At 39.3% G+C, this 17,718-nt stretch overlaps 1 long non-coding RNA gene across 2 annotated transcripts; it reads left to right on the top strand.

Moving 5' to 3' along the window:
• The first annotated feature begins 1,703 nt into the window (after positions 1 to 1,703).
• LOC125932568 (uncharacterized) lies at positions 1,704 to 16,372 on the top strand. Of its 2 annotated transcripts, none has more exons than XR_007460671.1 (3): positions 1,704 to 2,113; positions 15,304 to 15,458; positions 16,241 to 16,372. It is a non-coding gene; the product is annotated as an uncharacterized LOC125932568 (long non-coding RNA). The 2 variants fall into 2 exon arrangements; XR_007460672.1 differs by lacking the exon at positions 1,704 to 2,113 and adding an exon at positions 4,668 to 5,333.
• The last annotated feature ends 1,346 nt before the right edge of the window (positions 16,373 to 17,718 follow it).

Here is a 17,718-nt window from a genome sequence, read left to right as displayed (position 1 = left end):
CAAAGTTGTTTTTATTTTATTTTTCACTAAGATTGGTTTAAATCTAAAGCCTGAACTGAAGAGACATGTTTATTCGAGAAACCTGAACTGAAATGTTATTGGACAAATACTGTGTTTGATGATGAAATATTGGTGTAGAACCCACCAGGGGCATTACCTAATGTACTGGGTATGTATCATAATATAAGTACATAATATTTACATATGTACAGAAATACATACATAAAATATTATACACATTATATATATTTCCATATAAATATATATGAATAATATAGTATATAATATATACACATTATGGGTACATATCAATTACAGGTATCATATATATATATATATATATATATATATATATATATATATATATTATGCTACATACCCACATATGTGTGCATATGCATATATTATATACTTCTATAAAGTCTGAGCTTTGCCAGCACATCTAACAGACTCGTATGATACCACAGGATCCCACTTCAAAACACCCTTTGTCACCTTCTACCAAAACATTTTCTCAAATGTGCTGAGGCCGATAATGGGCTCAACGAAATTCCCACTCCACAGTACCCCTAAATTACTCCGACGCTAATTCCAACCAACTACCATAAATGTTCCTTTTTGAGTATCTTTGTATTGCACATCATTAGTCCTGAGTTGTGACTGCAGCAATAAGAGTAATAAACGAGAATTTGAAACTTCACTCCAAGAATAACCTTCCACCCTGAGATATACGCTCAACCAAGAAAGGTCCAGGACATTACTATGAAAATTTAACCAAGGCTTCTGGGTGTTTTCCCCTTTGTTTACTGTAGCCTCACATAGGTTTCATTCTTTTACAGATTTCTGTGTATCTGAATTTATACACGGCTCTTGAAAGCACAAGATGTGAACCCTGGATATACTGACTGTAGATACATGAATATTAGTTAATGATTACTTTCTGGAGAAAAATTACGATTCCCCTAAGTGGTGTCTCTTCTAGGCAATCAAACTGCTTCATGAACTGAAACATTATCACCTGGGAGTCCTCTCTTCCCTTCCCAGTCCGGGGCAATTGAGGTTCACGTGAACACAGTGCTCTGGTGACTTTGTGGTATGAGGGTTGGGGTCAGAGAAGTTTTTTGACATCAACGCTTTCAGTGGAAAAGACACAACATCATCTCACCTCTAACTCAGAAAGCAGTACAGGGCAGGCACCTGCACAGAATAGCACACAAGGCAAGCTGTTTAAGACCTAATCAAAAAGCTTCATCTCTGTAAAACTGATTGAAAGTATCCCAAAGATTCAGACTCAAATGGACTTTATATAGCTTCAAAATATATTTTCAAAAGACTACAGTCATAAGTGGCAGTTAGAGAACATGTTGTGCTTAGCTCCTAGCTTCCTTAACCTTCAGCCCTGTAGGAACCAGAAACCTGTTGGTCACAGCACACCTACCTTTCCCTGGAAATGCCCAAACACCACCACCACCCTGAGCAAGTGAGACCTGACTGATGTTCAAGTGGCCTCATGGTTTGTCACGATCCTTACTGATCTCTCTGCATTGACCATCCACCCCAGCTTGTTCTTTGCTTTTATCCCGAACAAATCCAAATGGTTTCCATTCCAGAATTCTGATTTCTAGCTGTAGGCCTCCTGACACCAATTTCATCAAATGCCCACTCGGTGATCCTATGGGCTTTGTTTTGCCCTTTGTGAGGTTTTTTGCCCTTTGTGATGTGTCTCAGCTCCTCGGTATCTCCAGCATGTGAATAACCAACATCCCAAGAATCCCAATGATTAGACAAGCTGTGGGAAATTCTGGACTTCATCCTAATGGCTTTGAATGACATCTTCTCTTTAAGTGTTCCTTCCTTCTTTCCTTCTCTCCAATGCTGAATGTTTCTTCCTCATCCTAATGGCTTTGAATGGCATTTTATCTTAAAGTGTTCATTCGTTCCTTCCTTCCTTCCTTCCTTCCTTCCTTCCTTCCTTCCCTTCCTTTTCCCCAATGCTGAATGTTCCTTCCTCATGCTTGAATCTGAAGTAAAGTGCTGAACCAAAGTGCTGCAGATCTGAAGTGTGAATTCTCTCCACAGTGCCTGTCACCCACTAGCTGCCTTGGCACCGTGGGTGAGTGAACAATGAGCTCCCCTCTGCACCCCTATGATTTACATTAGCATCTGTCAAATTAGCATTCAGATATTTGCTAGATAAAAAGGAAAAAAAAACGGGAGTCGTAAAATATTGTTTAGAATCATAGATTCTAAACTCTGCAAACTCTGAATTCATAGAGAATAAGAAATCATAAGACATCTTAAAGGACCTGAGAGTACCCCGTTTAATTACAACTGAATCCGAGTTACAACCTCAAACTTCTAAATCTTAAATTTAGCAATTCTCTTTAAAATGCTGATTATTTGATTTCATTTAAATGTTTAAATTTGTTTGATTTAAATGTTAAATATATTGCAAAGTTGTTTTTTTTTTTCAAATAATTCTTCTACTTTTTAGGGTGCATTTGTTTTTCCTTATTTGTATTGCGATCACGGAACCATTTTAAAATCCATTTTCTGTCCCTGCCTTTAGTGTCCTAGTTTTTCAGATGTGGGTTTGGCTCTGGTGATGGGGATACTCAGCAAACTAAGCTCGAGTATATTTTTACAGCTTATTTTTTGATGTTCTATGGGATTATAGCCCCCATGACTGGGAGCACTTCTCACACACCAGCTCCTGGTATCTGCCAGGTGGGTATGGTTATTCTTCTATAAGCTCAGGAGTAACAATTTTATTATACTTAGGTTAGCTATCAGATGCTTTTTGATAACACAATTATGTATATGCTTATAAACGTGCGTTTAAATATATAACTTGCAGTGGATGGCAAGCTCTTTTGTGGTGAGAGGCATGACAGTTCCACATAGTATGATTTCAGAATAGAACTGCTTACTTGGAAACAATAGCTACCAGAAAACTTCACAGATGCTGAATAAGAAAAGAAAATAATAGGACCATAATGGGCTAATTCCTCCTTCTGGGTTTTCTTTAGGCTTAAAAGAGATATATACAGGTAGCTTTATGTATTATGTGATATTAATACGGTAGTTAAATCAGCATGGCCACACGTTAGGAGGGCATCATTATTCCTAAGGGTACAGCCCTCTTTTTATTACCTTCCTCCAGCTATGTCTCTACTGAATTCATATCACCACATTTTCTCTTTATGGCTCTCCCTCGGCTTTTCATTCTTCTTACGTGTGAACAACTATGAAGCTGCTTCTGTTTGTAAAGACACCCTAATAACTCTCATTTATATATCTTACTTTCCTCCAAATTAATATTCATAAATCCGGACTCTAACTAGCGATAGTTCATTTCCATTACAATGAGCATAATCCTTTCATATTTGTCCTTCCTAGCCACACTTTTTATACCTCCTTTTCTCCTTCCCATTCTGTGTACGTGTCCCTAGAAACAGACTTTAAATGCCTTCTCAAAGACTTCCGTGTTCCTTCTGAAAACTCTTTTCAACCTCTTTTTGTGAGATTTGTCTTTTTCTCCCTAAAACTTTTGAGTTAACTCTTATCCTATTTTGCACATGAACTTGACTGAGAAAGGGTCCACTGGGTCCTGCGACCCTACCTCTCCCAGGTCTCAGTCAGGTAGTTCTATATTTCAGTCAAATATAAAAAGGTCACGGTGCCCCTATGTGCTTGTGATACCGAATCTCCATCTTACGAAGAAAGGTTAACTTCTTCAAATCCCAGAAAGATGAAGTATGCTTGACCCTTGAGTCACATGGGGGCTTAGGGGCACCAACTGTCCCCACCATCCACTCTCCTCAGCCAAAATTCTGTCTGTAACTTCTGACCACCCCCCCACCCAAAAAAAAAAAAATTAACTAATAGCTTACCCATGACTGGAAGCCTTACCAATGACATAAACAGTTAACACATATTTTGTAGGTTATATGCATTATATACTGCATTTTTACAATAAAGTTAGAGGAAAAAATGTCATTTAAAAAATCATAAGGGAGAGAAAATGCATTTATAGTATTGTACCATGTTTATAAAAAAAAAAAATCCACATGTAGGTAGACCCATGCAGCTCAAAGCCACGTTCAACTTTAACTTGTTCATGTACATGACCTACAAATGCCTAGGGCTGAATACAGTAATATAAAGCTGCAATATTATTCATATTTCTCTCCTTTTTTGTAAATATCTGCTTTTTATGTTTCAACTAAGGTGATTTTCTGGACTTTTTCTAAATTGGTCAGACTCTTCAGTATGTGCTCCCATAAGCTGATGCATTTTAATTTCTTTTTTTTTTTTTTTTAACATTTATTTACTTTTGAGAGACAGAGACAGTGTGAGCGGGCGAGAGGCAGGGAGAGAGAGGGAAACACAGCATCTGAAGCAGGCTCCAGGCTCCGAGCTGTCAGCACACAGACCAATGCGGGGCTTGAACTCATGAACCGCAAGGTCATGACCTGAGCCAAAGTCAGATGCTTAAAGGACTGAGCCACCCAGGTGGCCCCTCCAATACATTTTATATAAAATAATGACATCTCAAACACAACACACAACTCCTGACATAATCTGATCAGAGCAGGGCAAAAATAATTTGTTTCTTCTCTTCACTAGTTTTGGACAACACAAATTTATTTACATGTTGTTTTTTTTTTCTTGCTCCAGGGAAGATTTGAAACAGATTTTATCAACTTTGTCTAATAGATTATTTTCTCAATATATTGATACTTTGTGTAGATTATTCACAGACTTAGGTCATTATTTGTTTAGATTAACCTCAAGGTAATTGAGGACTTTTGTCACATGATGATCGTTAGGGTCATTCTCTCTCAACATTTCCACACAGAACTGACTTTACTAAACCCAAATATAAAATCTTCTATTTAATACCTTTTCACTTGAGTGTTAAATTACAACACTTTAATCAAATTTGCTCCACGTGTCTGATTCGTTTATTTTATTTATATTCAGAGGTCTGGGTGTCCTTTTTCCTTAATCTGGAGAAAACTAACTGGAATAACAGTTTTTTGTTGTTGTTTTTTTAATGTCATTTTTCCTGAAAGGATTTGAAATTCACCCTCCCTTTTAAGTTTCCGCGGCTGGTCTCCTGGAGTAGAAGTCACAGGAACCGAAGCAAAGGGACAGCAAGTGTGCTTTGCAGTTGTCCCTGTAGGGGCGACCCTCATGGGACCCCGCTGTGATGGCATAATTACGTGACTGTCACCTAGCTTAGGGAGTGGGTTTGCCCACAAACTGAGAACGTAACAACTTTCCGGGAGTCTCCAGAGAGAAAACACGTATAATACTCTGTGCTACTGGTATGTCTTTATATAATACAGTCACTTTTGTGTGAAAGTGAGATTTAAACAATGAGTACAGGCAATTGTAGACAAATTCAATGTAAATGAAAACACTAGGATCAGCATCCGTAATTGTTTCTAGAAAATATTTGACTCAATGCGTTATGGTTTGTCTTGAGTAGAGGGAATAGAACGATTTCAAATAACTGGAAAGTTTATAGCCCATATTTGGTAAAAGGCTGAAAAAAAACCATGTTAGTTGTAACAACAGAAATTTCACATTTGGTCAAATAGCTTGTCAATCAAAAGTAGTGGAGAATTTAGGGAAGAACCTGTTTGATTTCACATGAGGAGATGTGAGCAATTTTTACACCCGTTTTAATCATAGTGAGCCTTTTCTGAAAAGTGTAGAAATAAACTTTTATCTACAGCAATTATAACAGAGATACCTAAGTAGTTGATTTATCTTTTCATATTCTACTTTCCCATATTCTTTTTTTTTAATGTTTATTTATTTTTGAGTGCGAGAGAGAGACAGAGACAGAGCATGAGCATGAGAAGGGGAGGGCAGAGAGAGAGAGGGAGACACAGAATTCGAAGTGGGCTCCAGGCTCTGAGTTGTCAGCACAGAGCCTGACGCAGGGCTTGAACCCAGGAACCATGAGATCATGACCTGAGCCGAAGTCGGATGCTCAACCGACTGAGCCACCCAGGCGTCCCTCCAATTTCCCATATTCTTATCACTAATGTTCAACAAGATGCGCTTAGACCACATATTTCATGAAACTTTTTATCTTATTCCCATCTCTTTTAGGTGATTTAAGTTACAATGATACTTCTTCCATTGATATTATAACATTGTTTTCCTATACGTGATCAACAGCTGACATTGAAAAAGAGTCTCTATTTTTTTAAGATTTATTTTTATAAACATATTGTGTTTCGTTGAACGCTGACCCACAAGAACTATGAGTGAACCATCCCTTTTCCCTAATGAGAAAGGAAGAGCCAGAATTAAGAACTGTTGTTTTTATCTAGAGGGGACCCAAGCTGTGGGGGCACAGATACTGCAAGAGGAGAAGAGGGAGATTTAAAGCTGCATTTGTCGAGCTTTATTCTTTTTGACGGGCTGTGTCAGAATCAGGGTTAGCACTGACTGAAACTCCAGTCGGGAAAAGAGTTGTCGACTTGTGCAGGAGGCTGCATGGAGGACAGAACCAAGCTCTGAGTGATAGTTCCTCAATTGTAATAATTTTTAATGATGTCAAAACGGTAGCAGTAATGTTTGAATACTTGGCTAATTGGACTTAATCAGTTAAACAAGCTATCATGTTTAAAGCTCTCCTTAATGAAATCTCTTTAAAAATCCATCACCCCACGCGGATCAGTGCAAACCCAGAGAAGGACTTTCAGAGGAGTGGGCAACTCCCATGAAGGCTAACACAGGAAAGTTTTATAGATTCAGCAAGATGGACACCACTGAGAAGCAGAGAGAAATGGCTTGTCTGTGATGGTTTCATATACGTGGAATGTTTTGCATACAGGAGATAAACACATCAGAAAGAGAAACCTAACAGCCACAAATTAGTGGCCTTGCAGACAGAAGATACAGGTGACTGCAGGGTGTGATGTGGAAATTAGGAGAAAGAGACCAAGGACAAGAAAGACACAAAGCTGAAATTATGTCGTGTTGTACAAGATGGTTTCCATGTGCAATTTCTTTCATTTTTTTGTTTTTCATTTTTCTTCCTCCCTCCCTCTCTCTCCCTCCCTTTCTTTCCTTCCTTCCTTTCTTTCTTCTTTCTTTCTTTCTTTCCTTCCTTCCTCTTTCTTTCTTCTTTCTTTCTTTCTTTCTTTCTTTCCTTCCTTCCTTCCTTTCCTTCCTTCTTTCTTTCTTTCTTTCTTTCTTTCTTTCTTTCTAGAAAGAGAAAGAGCATGAGTAGGGGAGAGGAGCAGAGGGAGACACACAGAAGCAGCCCTCATGCTCTCAGCATGGGTCCCGACAAGGGGTTCAATCATCTCATGAACCGTGAGATCATGATCTGAGACAAAATCAAGACTCAGATGCTCAACCCATTGAGCCACCCACCTGCCCCACATGGGGTAAAGGAAGGAAACTACAACAGGCAGAAACATCAGAAGCTGAAAGGAAGGACATGACTCAAAATATGGAGATCTTAGGGCAAAATCAAGGGAATCTCCACATCAAGGACAGATGCATTAAGTGTCTATTGCTGTGTAACAAGTTGTCTCAAACTTAGTGGCTTAACAATGACAGACTTATTATCTCAGTTCCTGTGGGTCAGGAATCCTAGATTGGCTAAATCTGCATCGAGCTTTCTGGGAAGGCTGCAGGTGACCATATGGACTGTGGCTGCAGTCTCCTGTGAAGGCTGTACCGGTGGCCATGGACACGAGTGTAACCTCAGCCTCAGTCTCTCGCCATCCGTGCTTCTCCACCGTGCTGCTTTTACAGCCTGTCCACCGACCTCCCCCAGAATGAGCAGTGCTGACAAAGAGCCAGCGAGAGAGTTCCAGGGAGGCTGCCACTGTCCTTATGTACCCTAATCTCACAAGGGACACTCCATCACTTTCAATTGTAGCCTGTTCATTAGAATCATCAATTCGTTATGTCCAGCCTACATCCAAGAGAGGGAATTAAACACGGTGTAAGTACAGGAGGCAGTGGTCACACCTGGCTATCACAGAGGCTGCCTTTCCCTGTAGACACTAGTAAACACCTCTGAATTGTGCTGTAAACAATTTTACAGTAACAGGAATTGGGGCATCTTAATGGCTCAGTCAGGTAAGCCTCTGACTCTTGGTTTTGGCTCAGGTCATGATCTCACAGTTCATGGGTTCAAGCCCCGTGTCAGAGTCAGAACTGACAGCACAGAGCCTGCTTGGGATTCTCTCTCCCTCTCTCTCTGCCCCTTCTACTCCCCCCATGAATAAATAAGCTTAAAAAATTTTAAACTAACAGTGGAACCAAAGCTCGCAGAGAAAAATGAACCTAGAAATGTGGGCGGCACATGAGAAAACAATGCTGAATTAGAAAAATGAACAGAATGCTAATCCAATAATATAATCCAATAATATAATGATTTAGATACATGAGATCAAGAAGAAAGAAAATTTAGAGCTGTTCCGAGGTGACTAATGGAGGGCAATCTCACCGTATACTTCAGTGAGGCCAGGGAAAAAGAATTTTGGCAAAACAGTAACACTTCTGCTCAATGGCTCAGTCTTACAACCAGAATTAGGAAGATATAGCACATAAAAATACCAGAAGGGTACAGGCTGGATGTGATCACGGTGTTTATGATGGCTCTGAGAAATAAGAAACTTCTCTCAAAAATTAAACATAGGATTTGGCATCAACTGGATAGGAGTTTGAGAATCACACAACACTTTCAAGAATACTAACTATGCACTAAACCCCGATAGTGTTCCAGGCATAATTCTGAATATTTTAGTTCTCTCATTTAATTAGAACATTAATTCAAAGGAGTGTTATTATAGAAGGCATTGTGCTCAACTTCCTAACACCATCATTACCCCAGTAGATTAATTTAAGCCAATTATTGTAACTCCCACTCCTTTGCTGACTGGGTTATGATCCATGGTTGGAGAATGATTTCTGAGAAGTTTGCCACAGTCATCTGGAACAGGCATTTTCTTTCCTAAGAGAAAGTCAGTGGGAAAAACAAGATGTCTCTTCTTCTACTCGAGTTTGTCAAGTTTGCATAAAACATTTTTAAAAACTCTGTCTTGTCATGAGTCAGAAAATGAACTGAACACCAAAGATGAGAAGTATTTTCTAATTATTTTTTGCTTTCCTTAATGTTACATTAGTTTCAGATGTTCAGTGTAGTGACTCGATGGGTCTATGTCCCATGCGATGCTCTAGTCATCATATGATGCTGTATTTTATACTTATCAATTCTATAGTAATACTTTCAGAATCAACTCATTCCGAGATGAAAACATCTTGCCAATTCTCAATTTTGCAAAAAAAAAAAAAAAATCCAGAATTTATATTTAAAACTCATTTTCCTTTCCTTCTTTTTTTTCACTAATTCTGAAAGGAAGAATGTTGAACAGAATCCCAGATATGTGAACTTTTTTTTTCTCTTTTCTTGTAAGAAATATATATATATATGCCACAGCCCTTTCACCTCTACACAGAGAAAGATATGCAAAAATGGAAAGCCAGTAGACCGGAGCTATGAAATGAACGACTTGGCATCCGTGGCAGATATCTACTCACCGCCAAACGTTTACCCAAAGAAAAACATTCTCTGTCAAATTTTATTAGAGTTTGCACCAAACAAGAAAAAGGTCTCTTAGGAATATTTCTTGTTTGACAAGAAATGAACACAGTGTCCTTTTGTTTTCTGTTTGTGGAAAGACAAAAACAAACACTTATCCAGTAATTGTGATATCTTCGGAGTTCAGACACTCTACCTATCAAAACTAAACCGTGGGATAGGCTACAGGATCAAGTAACAACTGCAGCTACCCACCGCCGGTTCCTAGGTGTTCCGAGAGGCAAGACGCGTTGCTGAGGAGGTGCGGGGGTGTCAGTCCTGACAGCAGTGGGGGAATGAAAATGAACAGCACGCTCACTGCAGCATGTGAGAGCTTGCCTGGTACAATGCGGTGCACTGGGACTCGGTCTCTGGAGAATTTGAGCTGTCATCTCTCCGAACACGGTCACTCGTGGCCCTCCTGTTTGCTATTCTGTGGGTGACTGTTTAACTTTGGATTACTTTCAACTACGCGGCAAACAGTTACTGGAGGTCTACTGTGCGCAAACTATTGTAATAGGCGGATCCTAATTCCAGGCATTTCTGCACTTCCCCCTCCTCTTGTTTGATGTTATCCAAGAGATGCATTCATTTTGGGCAGTGCACAGATCTAAACAGAGGATGGCAGGGGGAGTCAGAAGTTAATGTCAAATCCTTTATGTCCAAGGATATGTGAACTCCAAACAGCACATACTCTCTAATGAATGGGATAAATATAATGATTATCGATAATACTATGTCTGATATTTTAATATTCTACAATTATTTCTCTCTTCTTGCTCATTCATGGAGAAACGTGCTAGAGTAGGGAACAGTTAGGGTACACAAAAAAAAGGAAAAACAAACAAACAAAGCTAGTTTTTCCATAGTTTGCACCCTAATAGCTGTGCTACTGGCCAGACCAATACCCTTGTCTTCTAGCTCAAGAGTATGATAGATACTGCAAGCTCTGGATCCCCGAAGATCACGATCCCTAACTTTAGGGTACAGGTTGTTCTTACGTCTTTCGATGTGCCTGCCTACCTAACATCACAGTCTTCGGTTGTTGAGGACTCTACATGGATACCTATTCCTCTAAAGCACCCATACTATTTTTTTCTTGGACAAGCAATCTTTGAAGAAATGACTTAATTCCACCTTCCTTGAATCCCTTTCCCTTCCCTCTTGCCCTGCTCCTAAAAATGAGCTGTAACTTTCCAATTTCCTTCCATCTTAGAGTGTTAAGACCCTGGGGTCTTCATCAGATCACATTCCACATTCTAGACAAACTTGGAACAATTTTGATTTCCTTCTCACTTTGCCTCATCATATTTCTAGTCTCCATCCAATATTGTAAATAACCATTTTCTTCCTTTACACGGTAAATCACGACACCCCTTTCTCCAAACCTCCTACTCGGCAAAATTGTTCCCCATATTTTTATCACCATCAGGGGATCTCAGAGACAGTGAAGCTTCATAGAAGAAGTTGAGTGTGGACTTTGGAAAGAGCTAGGGAGCAATCAATGTTATTGTTTTTAATGTTTATTTATCACTGAGACAGAGAGACAAAGCACAAGCAGAGGAAGGGAAAAGAAAGGGGGACACGGGCTCCAAAGGAGGCTCCAGACTCCAAGCTGTCAGCACAGAGCCCCATGCAGGGCTCAAACCCATGAACTATAAGATCATGACCTGAGTCAAAGCTGGACACTTAACTGACTGAGTCACCCAGGTGTCCCAATGTTGTTATTTTCATACTATTAATCAGAACTGTTAGCGGAGGTCTGCCATACAGAAATGCCTTGTCTCAGTAGATCTGTAAGATATAAAAGAACTGAGACATAGTCTACTGTATAGTGAGTATGCTCCACTCCCCACTCTCTTCCTCCTCAAAATGTGACAGAAATCACAGGAGGCATGGTGTGAGAAAAGAAAAAAAAGACAAGTATTTCAGCGGAAATCTGACATTGGAGCTAAGGCTGAGTAGCAGAAATAAAAGCCCATACACTGTCACATGGCTTCAAAGTTTGCAGAGGCACTGACAAAGGCTAGTTGGCTTGAGCAGTGCCCCTCCCACACTACCGCACCTCTGCCCCGGGGGGGGGGGGGCGGCAAAAAAAATCATGTCTATCATGTCTACTGGGAAAGCCTGAATGTGACCTCAGTTGAAGACGCATTCTTTGCAAATGTAACAGAATTAAGATGTGGTCACACTGGATTAAGGTGGGCCCTAATCCAGTGACTAGTTTTCTTACCATAAGAGGGAAAACTTGAGACAGACAGAAACACAGGAAAACTGCCAGATGACAGTGAAAGCAGTGTGGCTGCACACAAGAAAGGCCAAGACAATGAACCGCAGCTTCAACAAGGGTCCCGCCACCAAGGCGTCAGAGGAAACACAGCCTTGCCGACACTGTGATTTCAAACTTCTGACCTCCATGTGCAGGAGAGAACAGATTTCTGTGGCCCCGGACCCCCTCGTGAGTAGTAACAGCCGTAGGAAACGGATTTGAGTGTGGGGAGTCATTCTGTACTGAGGAGTACTGGTCTACCTACAGAATAGGTGTGCGGATTCTGAATCAAAGAGAAGGGCTTGTATCTCTGCTCTTCCGCTAAGTCGTGTGGCTGTGGGCAAGGTATTCATGCTCTTCCAACCTCAATTTCCTGTCGTGGAAAGTGGAAATAAAAACCATATCTTCTTCATTGGACCGTAGCACGAGAAAATAACAATGCCTGTAAAGCACATGTCACTTTGTGCGATGTACTGCAAGACTGTAACTGTTAGCTACGTATCTCCCCAAACATGATGGCCTCCTGAGTGTGACCCTAAAGGTGAGAGGCACACCCAGTGAAGTGCCACTTAAGATTTCAACATGACCAACACACATTTGTTCTCTTACACGGAACAGCCATTGCCTCTCATAAGAATGTGCTCTCCACGCTGACACGTTCTCCTACGAAGTCACCCCAACTGCCAGCATTTCAGGAGCACTGAGATGCATATAATTCTCTCCAGCAACACTCCATCCTCTTGAACACGGGGAGTTACACAATACACATGGTATTCTATACCCGTCGTACACACGTAGGCTGAGGTGAGCGAGTCACTTTGCACAGCCCTTTTGAACCTCTGCAGTAACACCACCACTGAACTAATGAGGCACGTATTTTCCTGATCTGTGTATTTGCCCAGTGAACACACTGCCTTGCTGATAGTTGAATCCCAATAATCTGTGGAACAGGAAAAAAGATCTCCATAAGATTTGAATCTACAGGCTGGCCTTACTCGGGGATGCTCTGCTGTAAGAAGCAGGGAGAGCCACCCGGTGTGCCTGTCAGAGCTTGAGCTGACGACATTGGTGAGTCTTGCCCTGAGTGTTTCTGTAATGACGTGGAAAGCCTGGCTCCCACCCTCCAGAGATTAGGATACAGGAGTCAGATTCGGGACCCAGGAATTTCACAGTGTACCATGTGCCCAGAAGGTACTGCTACGGACGGTCTGAGAGTCACATTTTGAGAAACACTGGTCGTCATGGAACGGCCATCTATTAAAGCCCAGTGGTTTTGTTTTAGGGTTATTTTTGGAACATATCTGAAGGACTTAACATGTAAAATCTCCCCGTTTGGTTTCTAGTGCTTAGATCAAACTTCTACATAAAAACATCTCATACACCATTCTTTCTTCCTAACCCCCATGCAGCTAAACTAGATGTACCAAAATAAACAAGGGAGGGGGGGGTCTTCAAACTGTTATGTACATGGCTACTTTCTGAAAACTATTACTTATTTTTCTTTATGTTTTAAAAGTTTTATTCATTTTTTGAGAGACACAGTACGAGCGGGGAGGGACAGAGAGAGAGGGAGACACAGAATCTGAAGCAGGCTCCAGGCTCTGAGCTGTCAGCACAGAGCCTGACGCTCAAACCCACGAGCTGTGAGATCATGACCTGAGCCAACGTCGGACACTTAACTGACTGAGCCCCCCAGGCGCCCCTGAAAATATTCACTTATTTTGAAAATAAGCCTTTGAGCTCTGGGTTCTAGAATTATGTGTGGAGAATTAAAATAGCCACACCTCAGACCAGTTAGATCAGAATCTCTAGGTCAGTTTCAAGACATAGAGATCTCTAAATCAAGTCTCACACACAGCCAGGGTTCATTCCACTGCTTGGAATGAACAGACTCTTCAGGGGTGGACGGCTGAGGTCTCTGGCCTGACAATGATAAGAAAACATCCCTGATTCTGAGCCCTCTGGTTCTCTGGAGCTTGGATATCTTCAAGATTCTTTAAAGAATATTCATATAAACCCAAGATTACAGACAAGGAGATCAGCAATTCTTACGCATTTCAAATTTCAGAAACAAAGAATTAGAAAACAAAGCAGCCTACCACAGAAGTCTAAGAGGAAGGACATACTATCACCCACATATAATTAGCCCGGCATCCCAAGAACTGGTGCCTATCGAGAAACAAGAGAAAATCCAACAGAATTCTAGTCCGCCTGAGACCATGTTTTTAACAGAATGAAGTGAGCAAATGGGAAGCTTCTGTTTTAAAAAGGCATACTCTGTATGCTTAGGTTTACATAACTGAATATTTTTGGCTTAGAATACATTGTCTGTATTAAACAATTCCGTATTACCTTACACTACTGAGACCAAGGTTTATAAATTATTTTGGTTCCTAATTTTCACTCTCTTTTCATTCTTTTTAAGATTAAAAGTTTAGTCTATCATGACTGAAAACCTGCCCCTGGCTCCGTCTGCCCAAATACCCATACATCTTTTCATATCTGTTCATAACAGCATCTGAATAAAAATAAGCTAGCAATAAACTCTTCTGAGTGTAACGATTTCAGGATAAGATGAGCAAGGAAAGAATTGATTCTGCTACAATGGACTGGACTAAGCAAGTTCCTTGGGCCCAGCTGTGTGTCAGAAAGAGCGTTTAGACATCCAGCCCACTCAGTCTAGTGACATCAGATCAAAGCAAGTGATCATGTTTAAGAAGGCTTGGGATAAATCGTCTTTAACCCTTTCAAGTAGTTAGAGGTTGTTATCCTCACATAATTTTCCTTTTCACCCAGAATGAGCGGATATTTATTTATGAGCAGATTATTTATTATAAATAAGCAGAAGGGAGAGACATTATAAATGTTACGTACAATGAGAAAGCGATTTCCTGATGTTTTCATTAATTTCTTCTACTTACAAGAAAAAGAGAAGTACTTTGTCTTAGAAAATACTGGGCCTAGGGGCACCTGGGTGTCTCAGTTGGTTAAGCGACTGACTTGGGTTCAGGTTCATCTCACGGTTCATGAGTTCAAGTCCCGCATCAGTCTCTCTGTTGTCAGCACAGAGCCCACTTCAGATCCTCTGTCCCCTTCTCTCTCAGCCCCCAGATTCTCTCTCTGTCTCTCAAAAATGAATACACATTAAATAAAAAAAAAAAAGAAAGAAAGAAAGAAATTTCTCAGCCTGGATGACTGCATAGAAACTTTCTGAAAGCAGAGTTCACAAGTAAAATTTTCAAAGAAAATCTATATCTATTTACATACTTTAAACCAATCTATATCTACTTGATCTATTGATCAAACATATTAGTGAATAAATCATTTGGGGATATTTATAAATCTCCATCTGGACTATTTTGGCATAACTCACATATATATTTTAATATAACTCATTCATTTGTTCTAGATGATTCCATCTGATTAAGTGGTAGTGAAGCTTTGACCCATCATCTGATAGAGCACTACAAGGGGCTTCTGAAGAAGTTGAACAGCCACCGTTTTAGTCATGATGAAGACGGTACAAACTCTGATTCCCTCAGCAACAAATATCCATGCATCTTGGTAGGTATAGTTAGATTATAAGCTGGACTATTTCTTGGAGTCACTAAGTGTCTTGCAACTACAGGAATTCAGAAAACAATCACATGAGCAAGTCTTCAATCTCTGATAAGCCAAATATGTCAGGGAAAGAATAGTCTAGAAAATATGATATTTCACATCTCATTTCTAAGAACTCTATGGAAGAGAAATGCTTCAGCGTCCATTGCTAGCCAAGTGGAGCTCACAGCATTGAGGTACCCAACTAAGGTCTCAGAGGACAAACCTGCCACATTGGAAATGTTCTAAGACTATTCTACAAATTCTAAAAGCTAAAGAAAAAAGTGAACTGATTTTCTAGAGGTGAGGAATTCCCTAAGTTACACGAATTTGCTGGCAGCTTTGTATCCAACAAATGGTAAATTTGACCTTTTAGGTTATAAATGCTACCAACTCTGAAACGAATTGAAACTCACTTTTTAGGCATACTTTTTAATATATAAATCTACAGAGGTATATATTGTTGTCAGGTATTTTAGTCTAAAATCATTGTATATCTCTATAATTACCCCCTAACAAGGTCAGGAGTAGTAATAAACTTTAATGGGGATGTCAGTTGGTGACATCTACCTAAACAAAAATTACTATGTGAAGTTTGGTGAAATGTTAAAAGGACTAAATATAATTATGTAAAACAGCTTCTACAAAATGCATAGTCTTCCCCTGTTTCCCAGAAAATTACCTTGAGGCAATAGTTTTGTGATTGAAATGTAAAGAAACCCATCTTATTTTATTTCCTATATAAGCTGGCTTTGCTGATCCAAGTAGAAGAATTTGCTAATCAAGTGGGCATTCTACACCTTAGCCAAGTGCTCATCTGCACAGTTCAGACAATAAATAGATTTGGACAATTTATGCTAATAAATAAATTATAACCTTGCTGGGCTCAGTTCTTTTTAAATAAAATGCTTAGGGAAAAAACAAAACAAAACACTATGGGAAGAAGATGTTGCCTAAAATTTTGTTTAAGATTTAGAATGCAAATCGCAGTATCTTAGAAAATTAAATCATTATCCAATGGAAATGATAATCATCCTAAATTCCCAATGTAGTGTTATACTTAATCTATTCACAACCTTAGCCCCTTATCGCTTGATATTTTACAGTTTGAAAATTTTTTCATGTGGTTTATATTTTATTCTAATAAAGACACAGCTGTAAGCAATCTAATTGTTTATTGAAAGAAACTTGGAAATTTCCATTGTATAATCTCAATTTGATTTTAGTCAGATTTGCAAAGTGCTGATTGACTATAAAGCTGATTTATAGTCTACATTTTTTCAAATTCAGCATCTAATGAAAATAACTACGTATAGATTAGGGATATAATTTATCAAACTTCTATAAAATCAAGTAAAAATATAAGCTCTATGGTAACGCGTTGGTCCATGGGTATGATGTATTTTTTTTTTTTTTAACCAATTTACTTGCGACCAAAGCATCTCTGCCTGATCAATTATATCCTAGGTCAATGGATGATCGATATTTTCAAGAACACAATTTCCTGCACTATTAAACGTTAAGCATCTCAAGGAAACAAATAATTTACTACTTTTTAATAAAGATGCAAGTATATATTCATATAGAAACCAGTCTGCATAAAATATATGCATTTTTAACTCAAATACGATTTTCGGGGAGATTGACTGGAGAGGACATCTGTATTTTGACCCAGACAAAATCAGTAATATCTCTTCCATCACCAGGTCCTTCTTCAAAGGTCACCATTGCTAACAGTTTCTTGAGAATTATACTAACAGTTTTAAGCATTATATAAGCCTCGAGACATATTGAACAGCAATTATTTGTTCTGTAAAAAATAAAACAATATAATAAGATGTTGAGCGTTTACCTCAAAGAGCTTTTAATCCTGCGATCATAGGGGCAAAACGATTTACAAAGTGTTTACCATCTACACATACTTCCTTATCACTTGGACACAGTATTGTTGTCTATTGCTGTTTATAAGTACAAAGATACTCCTTAGGGAGAGTCAAAACCTCCGTGACTTGACCAACCTCAGACTACCCTCCACTGTTAGTTATCCTCAAAGAGCTCATCCCATTGCTTCCATTTTGAGGGGTTTAAAAAAACACTCAAGTCTTTAAAACCAGTTAAAACTCTCAAAATTAACCAAACTCTCTGTCGCTTAGATGTTTCTTTCCTAATATGGGTATGATAATAACACCTATATGATAGAGATGTGAGTTGAGGTTAAAATAAT

The sequence above is a fragment of the Panthera uncia genome, chromosome D2 (genome assembly GCF_023721935.1).
Source record: "Panthera uncia isolate 11264 chromosome D2, Puncia_PCG_1.0, whole genome shotgun sequence".
In the NCBI taxonomy this organism is placed as follows: Eukaryota; Metazoa; Chordata; class Mammalia; order Carnivora; family Felidae; genus Panthera; species Panthera uncia.
The sequence above is the reverse complement of the archived record's forward strand: the minus strand, read 5'-3'. Positions and strand labels throughout refer to the sequence as shown.